Here is a 17,383-nt window from a genome sequence, read left to right on the forward strand (position 1 = left end):
TGACACTGACCCCAGCCTACCTCGCACACTCCCACCACTGTACCCTGCAGATCAGCTTACTTGTGACACTTGTTCCTTCTCCCATTGCTCAGCCTCCCACAACTGTCTGCTGAGCAAAGCTGTAGCTCCCCCTAAATTCTTGGAATTAAAAACAGAAAGGAGCCCCATGATCTTAGTGTTGAGTCTGTTTTCAATGGACAGGTACCGCCGGCTTTTTTCTGCTTTTGAAGTATCTTAGTCATCCAGGAATGTAATTTCTCAGGTCTGCAAGAACCTGGTGCCCCACAGCAACTGTTGTGTAGAATACATAAATGAACAGTTGATTTCAGTGGGGTGTGAATGTCCTATTTTTAGAATACCGTGTTTTCATCCAGGGCCACTCAGGTAGTTCTCATTTTAAATCTTGAACATCTGCCTAACATACGGCTTCTGACATCTGGTTTCCACTTGCTGTACAAGTGAGACACTGACAAATTCCTCCATCTCTGCAATAGAGCAGTATCTGCTTCTGGCATGCTCTCCAAAGGAGGATCAGGTAGCAATCGTGCAAAAGCACACTGTACACAAAGCACACAGAATCAACCTGCACGTCACATTTTATTATTAATTGAGTTCCCAAGTGAGTGTTTCCTTGTATATCTCGACAGGCATTTTATGTGATTGAGCTTAACTCTCTCTCCTCTTGGGTCAGGAGGATGCTAAGCCAACACACTGGGAAAAGCCTTCATTTTCTTTTTTTCTGTCCCATTATCTGTGGCTATAGCAGGACTTAGGCCCAGCAGCCAAAGTTAGATAGAGCCTGTCATCCTCATTTGAAGGCCTAGTGCTCAGAGGTGCAGCAACAGTGCAGGGACAGTACAGGTACCCCAGGCCTGTCCCTGACTCTTTCCTCTCTCTGGGCCCTGATAACTGAGAACATCAACTTCTGTTAGAAAGGGGCAGAATGCTATGCACTAAGCATCAAGCCAGCACACTTTGGAGACTTCTTCCTAGACTTGTTTCCAATTGGTTTTCTATACAGCAATTTATATCTTTAAAGGGCTCCAAGATTATTTTTAATACATTTCCCTCCTGGATGTACAGCCCACGTTGAGTTTCTTTAGGAAGAGCAAGTGGAAGTATAAAGGAGGTTAAGTGCTTCACTTTGAGATAGTGGTTGGCAGAGTCACGTTTAAATTCAGAGCAGTGTACATGGTGATTGCGGCATGATGGAGTTGTCATCCCAGAGTGAAGGTCTTGTATATACTTCTGTGACAAGTACCACAGGGTTTTATATTGCTCTGGTAAATTGTTTTCTCATTGCTTAGTCTGACCCAGTGTTTGGCAATAATCATTGAGAATGGGGCTGGGGAGATGGCTCAGTGGAATAAGCGCTTCCCTGGCAAGCACGAGGACTTGAATTCAATCCCCGGTTTAAAATAATAATAATAATAATAATAATAATAATAATAATAATAATAACTGAGAATTTGCACGATGTCCTCAGCTTCTTGGCCAGGGTAAGAGGCTTCAACGTTGCGCCTTCCACAACTCCTGAAATGCCGATTCCTACAAGACCTTTAAGGTTCCAGAGAAGGTAGAAAACAGGCAAGAATATTGACTTCAGGATCTGTGAAGAAGAAACCTATTATTCACATCTCCCCCCTCAGCTTGCAAATCAGTTGCTGCTACCTAGACTATGGGAACAATTTACACCCTGTGGAGAAGCCTACTTGGGTTCTTTTGAACACTGACAGAGGGTTGATTGACAGCTGCTGTCTTCAGCTACAGCAGCTGATGGAGTGAGGCTTACACAGACCTGGTGGGGCGGGACTTCCCTGTTGAAGCCTGATTATGCTTTTCAGCCAAATTGCATTTACATCTGCCCACCATTTGAAATCTCCTTTAACTTTCTACCTCTTACAGAAAGAAGTGAAGCAAGAGTTGCCACAGCCATAGATAGCATCCTGGCATTTCTTTCACTTTCTCAAAATGTACATTTTGGATGTTTTATGAACCAGATCTTAAGGAAAGTATGTAGAGTTTTTCAAATGAAAATTTGTGAAGTCACACTACATATAAGCTATGAAAATTTTGGAGAATGCATTGTAAACATGTCTATATAGATTGTTTCTTTGCCCTTCAGACAGTCCATTTGTCTAAAAATAACAGGTTCATTTTGTCAAATTATTAGTGAACTTTCAGGCTTTTTTTAATAGAGAAAAATAATGTATATGTATCAATAGATACCAACTGGTTAGCTTTTAGATTATTTTGATATTGGTAGGATAAATTTAAAATTATGAGCATTTATATTTTATAACAAATAAACTTTTGAATATTGTATCTTTAAAAATTTACAATTATGTTGTTAGACAGTTTACGACAACTTAATTTATAGATTCAAATTTAAGTTAAAGGAATTATGCACTTTTTAAGGAATCTCCAGCTAAGATTCTTCATGCTTTATAAATAGCAAAATACAGCATTTTTGAAAAACCAGTATGTTTTACAGAATACAATTTCCTTTTTAAAATGAATGTACAAATGTCCTTGACCTCATCATCATGTTTTTAAACTTGGTGAGAGAATTATACTAGTCAGGCAGTTACACCGAGGCAATTATATAACTAGCGTGATGAGCATTCCATCCACGTGGCTGGGCTCATCACGTGGATTAAAATTCTTTGTACGTAAGAAAGAGTATCATAACTCAATAAAAGATTTCTGGTTCTCACGAAATCCTGAGTAGGTGGTTCTTTGTTCTCCTTGTTTCAGCATGTAATTTTGGAGAAACTGATCACTATTGTGAAATTCCGTTAAGACTTGTGTCCAGGAAGCTTATGAGAAGACTGGTCAGTTCTAGTCTGCAGCACTTCATGACTCTTTTTCTAAACATTTACCCAGTCTTTGCAGTTTATTTCATGTTTCATTTATGGAGAAATGAAAGCATCTGCTAGCGTTAACACTGAAATGATTCTAGTGGCAACCTTTTAAAGAGTTCACATTCCAGCACACAGTAGAAAGGTGACTATCCAGCATATTGTTAATAAGAAATGGTCTGACCATTACCATGAATTATTCAGTTATTAAGCATCTATATTCTGAGCATCTATTATGTGCTGTTCAATAAGCCAGTATTTACTAAGCATATTCTATGTGTCAAGGACTTTTCTGGGTTTTACAGATAGAGCAATGGACATAACCAACAATAGGTATGATAAAAATTTCTGCCTCATGAAGACCATATTATAGTGTCTCTTAATTTACATTTTAAAATCATCAATGACCATTTATATAAATAAAAGTATTTTTTAATGAATATAGAAGAGTCAGTACCCTTATTTGTTCTTTAATGGTGATGTTTTTTAGATGAAAGGAATAGTTTTAGTTTATAAAAAGGAATCTGAAGACATCAGCTATTATGTTTTAAAAGGATGTTAAAATTTTGTTGGAAACTAATATGTCTTAATAACTAACTTTGTTATATAAATGGCACCTTCTAATTAGCTCAAGCGAAAAGTCATCCTATAAATTTATAATAATAGCACTTTATTGAAATACAATGAAAAACCTTGAAGTTTATTTGCTCTTAGTAATTAAAACCAGTATACACAAAATATCCAATTGAGAAAGTATAAATATCAGAACAATTACATACAATAAAGAAATGCTACAAACATACTGAAATGAAATGTTAGAAATAATGTAAGATTAATTCATAAACCCTGGATATGAAGAAACAAATCAAATTATTAAAATTAAATATTGAAACATTTAAGTGGAATTCTAGAACATTTCTCATTATTACAAAAATGGATATATGCATTGTGTGTACTTGTGGTATAGCTGTTTAAGATAGTATTTTCTGTTTAATAATAGTTTTAGTTTTAGCTTATGAATCCTTTGTGTTGAGAAGAATCTAGCTGATTAAAGCTATGGCTCTACTTCATCTACCAGACAGGATTAGAAAATGGCAAAACTGACCTTGATATTTCACGTGTTTCTAGTTTCATAACCATAAAGTTTGTGAAAGTTTGCCTACAACCCATGTTTGTGAGATTGGCAGTTTTAGAAAAGGTCCTACTTTATATTTTAGAGACATATTAAAGGATTAAAGAAACTGTGTGACAGAAAAAAGTATGTAAATAATCGTTAATGCCAAAGAATTCCTTACAGTAGTGTGTTTCTGTATGTGTGTGTGTGTGTGTGTGTACACATGTGCATGGTTGCACATGGTAAGTGTATAACTATCTAGCGAGTGGGTAGTGTGTTTCTGGTGTGTGTGTGTGTGCACAGTCCTGTGTAGTAAGTATGTAATTAGCTAGCGAGCTGTTTCTACGACATGATGGCCTTGTCCTGAGAACCTCGATGTTCACGTGATTGCTGTGGTCACGGGGGGTGGATTCTGTTCTCACATAAGGGCTGGCATCCTGTCAGGTCTATTCTGAGGAATTATCCATCTGCAATTCTCTAGGCTCCAAGTTCCACAGAGAACACCCAGAATGATAAACTGCTAGTTTAGTTTTAGGAGGAGGAGACAGGAGACCTGATTTGCCCAAGGCATCCTACTGAGAAGTTTCAAAGTTGATGGGGAAGATTCTTTTCTCATGGGTAACTCCCCACATTTTTCCTTTGAGATAACATAACACCCTGAAGACTAGTCTTTTTCCTCTCCAGATCATTATCTCTATAATGGTTGGATTCCATCTTGCCTCCTTTCCTGGCATTCTTGGAACACACCCTGGCCCCAGTCTCTTGTTCCCTGTTCATCTCAGTACTCATTCTCCCGAGCAGTAAGGTCCACCGGAAATGTGAAGTGAGTCACACGTAATTGTAAGATTCCTGCATTCTTGTAAGTTAAAAAAACCTAAAATACCAGTAAAATTAATTCTATCTTTAATTCATTATATCTAAAATATTATCATTTCACCATGGAATCAATTTAAAATTTTAATGAGATGCTTTACAATTTTTGTACCAGGCCTTCAAAACTCTGGTGTGTATTTTACACTCATAAAACATAGACTGAGAGCTTTTAAAGATGCTTGACATCTTCCAAGATTTACATCTAAACCCTTCCTGCAGCACCGCATTCTTTGGTTAAGTTCTCAATTAATATAGGCTGCTAACCGAATGAAGGGTCTATGTTCTTTAGTCTTCTGTTTAAATTCATACAGATATTATTAAAGAGTTAAACTTTGGGCCAGAATATAGTAGGAATTATTTTCTATAGCATGGTCTCATTTAAAATGAAGGATTGCAGGTGTAAGAGTGAGACAGAGTTAAAAGGTGGGTAGCCTGTATCCTCACAGCAGCTTCCTGTGTGAACTGAGTTTAGTTGTGTAACTTCTTTGCCCCTTTCTTTTCATCTATAAATGTTGTGGGATTAGACTACTGCTAATGTGCACTATGTATTTCTTATGTATCATCTCATTTGTTTTGAAATAAATGTTATTTTTTGACAGTTCATAGTATGTAAGAATAATAGCACTCTTTCTGACTTTCATAAACGTGTGCTCATTTTTGGGAGTTTCTTCTTCATTTCATCTCCTTTGTTTCATTTTCCCAATTTGAGACTCTTAGTCTTGAGCATGATGGCACTGTTTCTCGGTCCTTAGCTCGTGGGATAATAAGGTGATGATAAATGTGAAATGACTTTTACGGATATTAAAACTATTAGTTGTAATTGTCTTGTGGGACAAATTAGGGTCTCTCCTGGGCAGTAAGTGTTTTGCCTGCCTCTTATGTTACTAAATGAGGATTCTGAATAGATTTTTTTACCCTAAAAAACTATATTACATAATTTTTCTTACTCATCTTTGTCTTTTGTGCAACCAAAATGTTTTTAGCCTGCCTTGATATTCCAGTTGTGCCAGTCTCACGCTCTGAAGTCTCCAGTGTCTGAAATATACACCGGAGGCTCTGCAGCTTGCTGTTCATGGATCTTCCCATCTCACCAGACAGACGTCAGACAGTCCTTCGTCTAAGCTCTTGCTCGGGCTCTTTCACCCCCAGACTGTCCCTTCTGTTCTCCAACCACCTGAATTAGTCCCAGCCTTAAAAGCCAGACAGACCCAGATTCCATTCCTATCTTTACCCTAGTCCATAACTGAGCAATTCGTGTGAACATAACCCTTATTTTTATTTATCACTGTCAGATGTAAACATTTTAGCACTAGATTTTAGTCTGTCTCTCCAACTAAATTATAATGTGCTAAGGACAAGTTAATCTTCTATTTCCTGATCTTTACATGGGTGTGGGTCCTAGGCTAGCCCCAGAGAAGGAAAGGGTAACCACACAGGTAAATCATTATAGCCAAGATCCAGTAAGTGCAAAAGGTGAAGTATGTATGAGACTTTGATGAATCTGGAGGAATTTAGACAGCTGCTTCAGTGGGAAAGCTAGGACTGGTGAGTTCTGAGCAAGGAGTCGTTTTGGGCAGTGGGAGCTGCTGTACTGAAGTGCCTAGGAGCTAGGCACACTTGCTCCTGGGGGCCCTACCTGAGGGTGATGCAGTGTGAAGTCCAGATGTGCAGATTGGCACTACTGCCTGCATTCAGATCTTGATTCTGCCATCTATTAGCTCCATTAACTTGAGCAGCTTAACCAGGTTGTGCTTCAGTTTTCTCACATGCAAAACAATAATGGTTACAATTATTAGTTTATATGAGAGAGAGAGAAGGAGACTGTTTAAATGAACAACAAGAACTCAGATTAGCAGATGCTCAGCAGTTCTTATATTTCCTGCTATTGTTTGTCCCAATGTCATCAAGATACTTAAACACATATTTACTGAATATCAAACATTTCTACCAATTGTAGAGTTTTATATTCATCTTGTGTGCTATTACAGAAACAGGTTTCCTAGTGGTCTCTCTCAGTGACATGCTAGCTTTTGGGGGTTATTTTTGGAAGATATCAAGGAGCACGAGGAGGGCAGAGTGAATGAGTGATGTGCATTCTATTGTAAGATCACTTGGGAAAATTTTACAATTGTGAGATCAATGACCTGAAACTCCTTGTCTGTTGTTTCCCAGCTGTCCAGTTTTCCCACTCTGCATGCCCTGGGCGGTGTTTGCAGATTTGCTATGTGGAGAATTAGTGTGTAGTAGACACTGCACCTTGGAGCTGCACATCCTTTATGTAAGACTCGGTTTCTTCCCTCGTGAAATCTCTTTAAAATTAATAACACAAAGATGCCAGAAAGCTCCCTGATGTCCTTTAACCTGAGTCGTGTGGGTTTGCTCACAATTGCCTTTCACAGAATGAGCGCTTTTTTTCAGTTATGCAATGCCCCTGCTTCACAAATTATAAATTATGAGTATTTATTTAATATATAGCAGGTTCCTCATCTTAAATTTCTCAGCATTTTTGTCTTGAGCTGAGATTATTGCTGAGGCCTTGTTAGGTGCTTTCTCTTTGCAGAGCTTGTCTCTTATTATTAATGTCCCAGTACTTTTTTTAGAATAAATTTCATGAAAGAGACAGCTAAACAAAGGCCACTTTGTTAATGCACACTGTGGCAAAGTAAAAAAATCAAAAAAATTGAATAATAAATATGACAATATTATACAGCCATAATTTCCCTATTAGTTGTATGACATTTTTTCTGGTATAACTATATTTTTGATGCATGTAAACACGAAATGGTGAGGATTATTTCCAACGATTAAAACTCAGATTCTACTAAAATAGTAATAAAAGTCACTGTAATCAAACATTCACAAATATATGCCACACCTTTTAGGCATAATGTCTGGGCTTCATTACTACGTGCACTCTTACCAAATATCTTGAGGATAGTAGCAGAGGCTGTTCCATTGCTTTTACAGATGGGTAAACTGAATCATAGAGCAGTGAAATGGTTTGCCCAGGGTAATCTAGTAGTTGGATATTGGTCTCTGTGCTCTTTTCCTTACATATCTCTGTACTCTGTGTGGAGGGTGCAGGATTTAGTAAGCTGGGTCTATCTTGTCGTTCATTTCTGTAACACAGAACTAAAAATGGGTCCACCTTAAGTATATGGACACATTTTTATTCCTTTAAGAGCATGCAGTTAATAGAAATGCTAGCTTCACTTCAAATGAGTCACTTTAAAAATAATTCTGTTAAAATATATTTCGATATTTTTCGGTTTGTACTTCAAGACTTAAAAATGAAACCCTTTTTCAGATAATTTAAAAAATATCTCCTCCCTCAGTACTTTCATCCTGCCACAAGAAAGACCTTTCTTTGGGGATTCCATTTCTGCATGGCAGAGAATTCCTTAACACAAAAATACTGAAAGAAACAAGAAAGCTCTTCAGACGCTTTTGATGTAACTGATATTTGAAAATAAGATTTTCTGTGATGTGATTTTTAAATCGTGAGGAATGAGGAGAATTGTCTGATTATTAATTTAAAGGCAGCTAATTTAACTCATACTGTCAGTTCTGCATGGCAAATCTGAGTGATAATAAAATATGCACATAGTACACAGCTTTTTATTTCCAAAGAAGATTTTCAAACAATAAAATATTATTTACATGCAATTTTTAAAAATGGTCTAAATGGGTAAATAATTTCCTTAGTAATCAGTAATATCAGCAAGTACACAATAGCAATTTGAGAGTGACTGCTGATAGTTGGGGATATGAATGGCTTACCCTTCAAGAACTTATCTCTTTCAAACTTAAATGCGTTTCCATATTTTGCCTCATTTACTCTTACTGCTTTCTTATCCAGTGATTTGCATGGGTGGCACAGTTCTTACTCTGTAGATATGAAGCCCAGACGTAAGCAGAGTGATTTACTGAGTATGATGCTAACTTTTTGCAGGCAATTCCCAAGCCTTTATGTTGCCATTATTCTACAAAACACTTAATTCAAAATGGTGAGGAATTCGGAGCCGAAACATAAGAACATCAGTGCTCGGAAGGTCAAGATCATTCGGCACCCTTAACGACTCTACCTTTTGAACGACAGCCAGCGTTTTAGTGGACTTCAAAACAGTCCCTAATAAAAGCAGGATGGTTAAGACTGTTGACATTTTACAGTGAGCATTATGTGAAGGAGTTGTGACCAAGCAAAGCGTATTCAAAATATCGAGTAGTATTTTGTTCTTGTTCGGTATGTGCCTCATGAAGGCGGATGATTTCATTAGCTGGTGAGAGTTTTCCTAGTTCTGAAAGCTCTAGTAGTGAGAGAAAACAATACTGTGTGGCAGACCAGATTAGCCGAAATAGATGACCTGGTAGTAAACAGCGAAGTTCGCAGCGGAGACGTTTCCCATGCCCGTCCTGTCCTTCCCCAATGTGCGGCGATACGTTCTGAGCTCTTCCATTTTAGCTTCCATTATCCACCACCCAAGTTCTCAATTCAATTTCAGACTCGGGCAAAAGCCTGTAATTCTATTTGTTTTGGGTAAATTTAGCAAGCTGCTCCTGATTACACCTTCGCCAGAGCCCATCTGTTGACTGGCGTGCCTCTCCAAGGAGAGGTCTCGGTAGGCAATGAATGGGAAGAGGCTTGAAGCGCGGCCGCTATTAGTAAGCAGATGCACCGCATCGGGGCTAGGCCTTCCCGCCTTTCAATCTGCCAGCTCTCTGTATTGATGGAGTGTAGTATGCCTGCAAGTCATTCCATCCTGAGGCAATGAGAAGTGCTCTCCTAGGGCCCATTTATCAAGTGCTTCTTCTGGCATTTGATGGAAAGGAATTTAGAAGTCATAGTGTGATACAGTTAGAGCGCAGCCCTACTCTCCTCTGCACATCCCAAGTATGTACATATGTGTGTATGCATCAACTGCGTGTACATGCTTTTCAGCAGTTACAGTCATGTGCTGTCGAAAGCTCCACAGAGGAAACAACAGGATACAGCTGTGTCTTGTAATGTATTGCGCAGACCTCTGTAGTGTCAGGATCACAATTCTTTAAAGCACTGCTTCCTCTATTAAAATGATTGCTGGTTCATTTGCTCAGATGGAGAAGATGTGCTAGATAAATTCAGAATGTTAGAGAACGGTTTTGATGCTGACTGCGGCATGCCAAGGGTTCTTTTGAAAGGTTCATGACCATGTTAGTTCCTGGCTAAGATAGACCGGTCTAAATACAACAGAGACAGCAGCAGTTTCCTGTAGCAGAGAGGCACAAGGGGAAATGGGAAAACAAAAAACAAAAAAAAAAACAAAAAAAAACAAAAAAAAAAACAAAAAACAAAACCCATACATTTCTTCATCTCATTTTTTAAAAAAGAGAATTGGAGAGGGAAGGGAAAGGGAAGGAACAGTGGGTTTCCAGGGTGCTTGAAAACTGGAATTAGATCAGTGAAGTGAGAGCATTGGTTTCTGCCCTGCATTGGGTGAGATGGAACACTCCTCGAGGCTAACAGCCTCAGGCTGGTGTAATGAACTGGCTTCTGTAGGAAATGCCCAGGTTTCTTAGAAAGCCATCAGCTGGATGCTAAATCCTCCCAGAGATCTTTTGGGGAGAGGTTGGGGGTGTTTCAGAATTGTATCACTTTTATTGTAGTACTTTTATTTAAGGCAAGAAAGAGTTTGAATTTGATAATACCTCACAGGATTTTTTTCACCTTGTGTCACCTATCATTTTGACTTTATGGCCTTTATTTTAAATGGTATGAATTAAAGTAGGGCATTTTCCTGTCTCCTCTCACACATAAAATCAGCCTTCTTTTACTCAAGAGGTTCAGTGAGTTTTCTCATGGAAGATTCAGTAGTGTTAAAATAGCAGAACAGGAATGTGGTCTACATTGTTTACTTTCAATTTTACTTAATGATGACTGTATTAAAGCTTTATAACTTTAAGTTTTTCAGACATCTTGGAAATGGTTGTGCAGAATGTAGCACTGAAAATTATTTAAAGAATTAAACTCATGAATCTTGTGTGAGAAAAATAGTTTCTGCAAATTTCTTTGCTAATCAGGGCAATTTGATTCCTTGTCACCAAACTGATGAAAGAGAGGCTGATTTAATAAGCTATAATATTTGCACTTTCATGTCATCTCTGATATAACAGCATATATTTAAAACTGGAGATCATCACCCAGCTATGTAACAATTGTTACACAAATAGAGTGAGAAACTTGCTTAAAAATAGAAGCTTTATTTTATTGATTATATACTTGGTATTTTGCAAGTGGTAAGAGATATCCTGAATGAGAATTAGGACATTTTTAAATAGACATTTGGAAGTCCTATAGTTGGGTCAGTCTCTATAATTGAGCTTAACCTAAGCAAATAGTTTTAACAAGGGTCTCTAGCCTTTTTGCAAAGATACTTGATAAACACGCTTCACAAACCTTGTAGTTTATATTGTGTACACAGTATTATGTACACTGTAAGTATTTCCTTACTTAGCCTGATGAGGCCTCCAAAAGAGGGATCATAAATTCAGGACTATGCGAGTAAGAAGAAGTAGTGAGCACCGGATCTGTGGAGCGTCCTGCTGGCTCAGAAACTTCTTCCTATAGGCTCCAGGATGGGTAATCCTGGTTGAAACATTGACAGCACATTTGCATTGCATGTATGCATTTATTTAGCTAAAGAAATGATCGTCACACTCTTGCTACTTAAAAACATGGTCATGCTGATTTACAACAAAGGTAATATCCCCGAGAGACCTCTGTTATATAATAAAGCCTTTTTGTCATATTTGAGCATATTCTTGGTTGCCTACAGTGTCTCGTGTTCCAGTCAGGGTAGAGCCAGCTAATTTTTAAGGGGGCATGTTCTTCAATGATGCAAATGAGGAAATACATAAGATTAGTAAGTGTGTGTTCAGGATAGACTGAGAAAAACGTAAGCTAGACCCTACTCAGAGAGTGTTGCTTGGAAGGAGAGTGCTGGATGGAAGCAAGGCCAGTCTAAGAGAGATCCTTGTATTCTTTTGTCTAGGAAAAAAAAAATCAGGACAGTAAATTGTGTGGCATTTTGGAAGAGGCAGGTGTCTAAGAGGTTTCTACATGGAAGCTTGCAGCTTTCTACCTCCTACTTCTGCTTACATTAGCAAAATTACTGGAGGATAAGAAAGACTGCAATAAAGAGATAAAAAGAAGTTCAAGGCTACAAATGCATTCTTTAGGGAATAAATTCTTAAATTGTAGGGAAAATATAAATGATCAACCTTCATGCCTTACAGATCAGTTACTTTTGATACATTGGTGTTATTTTTGTATTACTGCATATTATAAACAAAGTCCTGGAAAAGAAATAGTTACTAGTGATCAATTTATATGTGGAGATTATATTGCAGTGGTCTCCCAGGATGAAAGATCGGATTTAAGAGACAATACCCAAGAGTGACATTTGGGATAATTAAAAAGAGAGGGGAAAGGAGGCTGTAACTGAAGCTTTAGTTAGAACATTGTCAGTGCCAAGTCACAACTGCCTTGTGTTGTGGATTTCTTCCTACAGGCCACAGGATGAGTGTTCTGGTCTCAAACACACATAGTACATAGCAGAACTGAGACTATGACCCACGAGCTTTTTCCCGTTGGCCCCTTCCAGATATTCCAGTTGGTGTTGCCAGCTTAGAGTCTCCATGGGCCTATTTACCTTAGTAATTTGTACCTGGTGCATTTGGATCATCTTTTTTTTTTTTCCCTCTCTGGAAACCTGAGATCTCATTTATTCACTAGTGCAATAAAGTGGCAGAGTCAAAATCCCTCCCTAAAGCAAGGAGGGGAAGAACTGCTTAGGGAAAATAACAATCATACTAACTGTGGCTCTAATTAAAACATCAAAAGAAGCTTTGTTCTTATTTAGATGGTGGCTAATACCTACATCTCTCTGCCCATGTAAGCCAACACTAGTCCATTTGTGGGCATCATTGTTGACTTTTGTTATATATATTTTTATCCAGTGTCAGTATAGTTTTGTTTCAAAACAAAACACTAACAGCCCTAGGATTGAAACACAAGAATTCTTTGGCTACAGTTGCAAAAAGCATGCTTGGTAGTGTGTGTGTGTGTGTGTGTGTGTGTGTGTGTGTGTGTAGGGAAAATTACTTTGAATAAAAAAGCGCAAACAAGAACCAATAGAATAATAAGCAATTAAGGTGGATTAACAACAGTTGAATTCCAGCTGTTGGCTGCTGATGCAGCTCCTTAATTCATATTAGCTGCAACTCTCTGTTATTCAGAGACCAAAAAGGAAAAGAAAAAAATCCAGAGTTGGCAGTGACCGTATCAGAGCAGTTTTATTGATTTCATTGGTAGGGAATTGTCTTTTCAGGTAATGTTTTACTTTCTCCTCAATTCTTATAATGATATTCATTTTTTTATTGCTTTCTGTTTTAATACCTGTCTACATATATTTTTGTACATACATAATTTTTTGGTGTAAAATGACTACCAAAATCTCTGTGCTTGGTGTTTGGGCATGGCCTACTAAAAACAGAAAATGGCAAAGTAGGGGTCTGTCTCCCTTTCCAGTGGGGAGGAGGAGCTCACAGTAAATCAAGCATTCCTTTAGCTGCTATCTTATCCATCTATCTATCTGTCTATCTATTTTATATCTGTCTATCTGAATTTCTCCTGGTCCAGCAGCTAGGCCACCCTGAATGTTTGGTTAATGAAGACATTATATAATTATGCATCAAACTCTATAACCCTATACAGATAATAGGCAGGGTAATTGCTGATGTTGTATGCCTAGTGCAGCTTTACCACAAAATTTCATTGGCATCAAATTTAAGTCCTTGGAAGGCTTTGTGATTTGGTATCGAGGGGTAGATATGGCCCGAAGCCTGAGATCTCAGACCGGTCTCATGGTGTGTGACTTGTGCAATAATCTAGGTTCTGGAGCTTACAAGGGCCCTGTACTTTGTTTAAGGTTCCGCTTTCACAGTCTCAAAGGTCTTAATTTTATCTTAGAACTTGTGTTTTGCAAGTTGAACTTCTATGAGCAGAGGTGATTTGAGTAATAAGTATATTTGCATATATTTGAGATATGCATATCATATCTGAGGCATAATTTGCATATCATATTTAAATACCCTCCATTTTTGAGATAGGATCTATGTTTGAATAGCTCTGTATAGGAAGACTATGTTATGTGGGAATTCAGGGATTTGCCACAAAAGAATAAGTTGGCATGTTGTGGAAACTGCCTGTTTCTGTAGAAAGTTGTCAGGATATACATGGATCAGGTAGTAAAATGTGTAAAGTGAGTTAGTTTTGTGCAATGTTTTACTGTCCCACTAAGGATGAAATAAATACACATGTTTAAGCTAAGAAATAAAGGTTGTGTCATTTCGGTAATTTCATGTAGCAACTAAGTGCTCTTGTATTTGCATTTAAATTGTCTCCATATCTTATAGAAATGAATGATAAAATTCATACTAATAATTAAATTGTTTAGATTTCCTTCAGAACAAAACTAAATGGCAAATAAAAATCATGATGAAAAACTGAGAGAAAGGTCGTGGAAAAAAGAGACACACTGTGTTTTCCTGTTGCCGATGACTGTTTTTCCCTCTTGGTTTTGGAGCAGAGCATCCTATATTTTCATTTTGTATTGTGTCCTGAACCTTATATAACAGACCCTGCTGGAACCATTAACTGGGAGAAGCTGAGGAGCTTCCTGGTGCTCCCTGGCTAGCCTGGGAAACACAGACACCAAGGAAATGTGTATCTTACACTTTCCTTAGAGCTTTGGCTGATGCAGACCACAGATTCCCATTTAATCAGCTCCCAATGCATGTAGAAGTGTTTACCATTAAAACTCATTTTATTCTTATGTGTGAGCAAAGTATTTTTATGACTTTATTTTTTCCAATAATATGTGAAGGTCCTGTGACTTTTCAGATACAGTTAACAGAAGCGGCAATTTTGTGGCAACACAGGGACACCGTACTTCCCTTACTCAGGGCTCTGTTTCTGACCCTCTGCTGACATTTCTGTTTTCAGTGGAAGGGGAACTTGCTCCTGTAAGTGAGTTGTGAGCAGTGAGGGCATTGGCTTCTTTGTCCTCATGAAAGCCCACGGCCCTCTGATGAAAGGTGCCCATTACTACAGATGGAAATGCTGCTCAGGCTGATGCCTAATTCCAACTGAAGGCAACTCACTAAGCAGCTTCACAATACAAACTGTAAACAATAAATTGAAGCAACCTTGGGGAACTAGTTCTGAAGCTACAGTACCTGTTGTGCACCAGCGGGAGAGCTGGTCAGGAGGAGCACAGGCAGTGAGGCACACCAGAGGACCCCAGGGGACTTTATTCCCCTTGAGTTTAACAAAAGCCAGGACTCAAAATGGGAAGTGACTTGCTCCTAGCAACCAGCCACATGAAGTGCCTATTTAGTGCCTTCTGAACCGCACTTCACCTCAGCAGAAGAGATGATGGCCCAGTGTGAGGAGGAGAAACCAAAGCTCTACCTCATTGGGATTTTGTAGTAGGTTTGCTACAAGTTTCTTCTTCAGCATGTTCCTCCCTGAGAATAGTGCGTGCACATAAGGAGGCTGCAGTTATTCTTGAAGTACATTTGATTGCTTAGAAAACCCCAGACAACAGTTCCATTGTCTACAGCTGGCATTTGCAGCCTTTTCCCGTGAAACGCGCCTGTATCCTGTGCTACAGGATGGTCTGGTGATAGCAGGAGGGTCTGCCTGACATGGGGTGGGGTGGGGATGAGGCGCTTCCCTTTTCCTCCTCGAGGCCAAGTGTTTGTCTCTGCTGAACCGCAAACAGCGTGAGATAGAGTAACTAAGACACGACCTCTCAGAATCTCAGTGTGAACCAGACCCTCTGATCTTGTCGGTGGCAGAAAGCTGCTGGGTAGAGCATTTTTTAAAAAATTAATTTTGGGATAATTAGGCTGAGGTTAGTGGAGGGACAAAAATAGACGCACAGCTAAGTAGTCAGAAGGTCCACTTCCAGATCTAATCACCTGGCTGTGCTGGAGGTGGCCAGGGCATGCTTTCTCTTTGGATGACAGGGGTCGCCTGTTCACTGCCGTACTGTCCTGGAGGTCACCTCTGCAGAAGCTGGACCTCGTAGTGCAGTCAGCACTGGGCCCAACCAGAGCCACTGTAGAGCAAAGGCCACGAGTCCTGGACGGTCCTGACTCCCAAGCATGATTGGGAGTGTAATGTGTGAAGACACCATCTTATTTCTTTATGTTCTTTTTTTGGGGAAGAGGAGGAACCAAGGAAATTCCGACTATTTGAAAACATGTGTTGTCATTCCTCCTGAGGCTTTTCTCAGATGTCCAATGTGAGACTTAAGGGAGTACGTTAAGGAAGTCAGTAGCGAATTTATTAAAAATGAGTATTATTGGTAGACAGTTCATGTTTGCTTGTAACCTGGTCAGTGTAACATAAAAAGTATCATAAGATTGTTTATTTTTATTGCTAATCACTTTGGGAGAAGCATAGTATACATGGCAGAGACGTGTTTAGAATATACAATCTATGGGCCGGCCAAATAGCTCAGTGGATTAAAGCATCTGCAAGCAGGCACAGGGGCTGGGGGTTCGATCCCCGGGCCTGGGGTGCCGGCCCCGCCCCCAGGGTGCGCTGAGAAGGCACCTGAGACGCGGCGTGGGGACGCACGTCTGTAATCCCAGCTCTTAGGAGGCTGTAAACAGGCGGATCACTAGGAGTCTGATCTACTAGGGAGACCCAGAACACCCTGTAGACCCTTCCCTAAAACAAACAAACAAACAAATAAATAAAGATTAAAAATAAAATAAAAAAAGAATGTAGAGTCTAGAGTCAGAATGCCTGGTTCTAGTCATGACACTAACACTCACTAGCAGTATATCCTTCAGTATTTATCTGTGCTTTTGCCTTCACCTACTAATATAGATAATAATCATGTAAACCCTGCCACATAGGTTTGTTGTGAATATTAAATGATTTGAGGAATAAAATACTTACGTGTAGGCCCATGGTTAGTGAATATACATCACTGATAACACTCCGAAGGCCACATGCACAGGTTATAGGCAAAGGAATTAGGAAAAGGGTCTACAGCTCATCATACACTGTGTGCAGGTAGTCCCTGAAGTTAACCGGTCGGCGCACATGAAGTGTCTTTAACAGTACAAGTTAGTGTTCTCCTACCATGGAGCAGTTTGCAAATTCAGATAAGTAGTACAGTGTAAATTATGAATTTTCAGATGCCTGTTATGCAGGAGCTTGGGCCCCGGAGCCCTTTACTGAAGGGACTGTCTTTCCTTTCTGCACAGGCTGGCTGAGGAGAAAGTGGACTCTGTTGTTGGGGCTGGCAGGACAGCAACAAGGTGTGGAGAACATTCTACAATTACCTCACACACGCAGGCAGGGTCTTTAATTTTTCTTATCAGTAATTCACTTCAGATAACAACTCTGGAGATAAAATAGGCCTGAGGGGTTGGATGAAGGGAGGGAGAACAAAGGTTTTATTGGTCTTTTATCTTC

General features: G+C 39.1%; 1 protein-coding gene across 2 annotated transcripts in view; it reads left to right on the forward strand.

Annotated features, from left to right (window-relative positions):
• Positions 1 to 17,383, forward strand: part of Efna5 (ephrin A5) — a 280,960-nt gene that overhangs the window by 152,132 nt on the left and 111,445 nt on the right. The window lies entirely within an intron of this gene.

The sequence above is a fragment of the Octodon degus genome, unplaced genomic scaffold (genome assembly GCF_000260255.1).
Source record: "Octodon degus isolate 3935 unplaced genomic scaffold, OctDeg1.0 scaffold00009, whole genome shotgun sequence".
Classification (NCBI taxonomy): Eukaryota; Metazoa; Chordata; class Mammalia; order Rodentia; family Octodontidae; genus Octodon; species Octodon degus.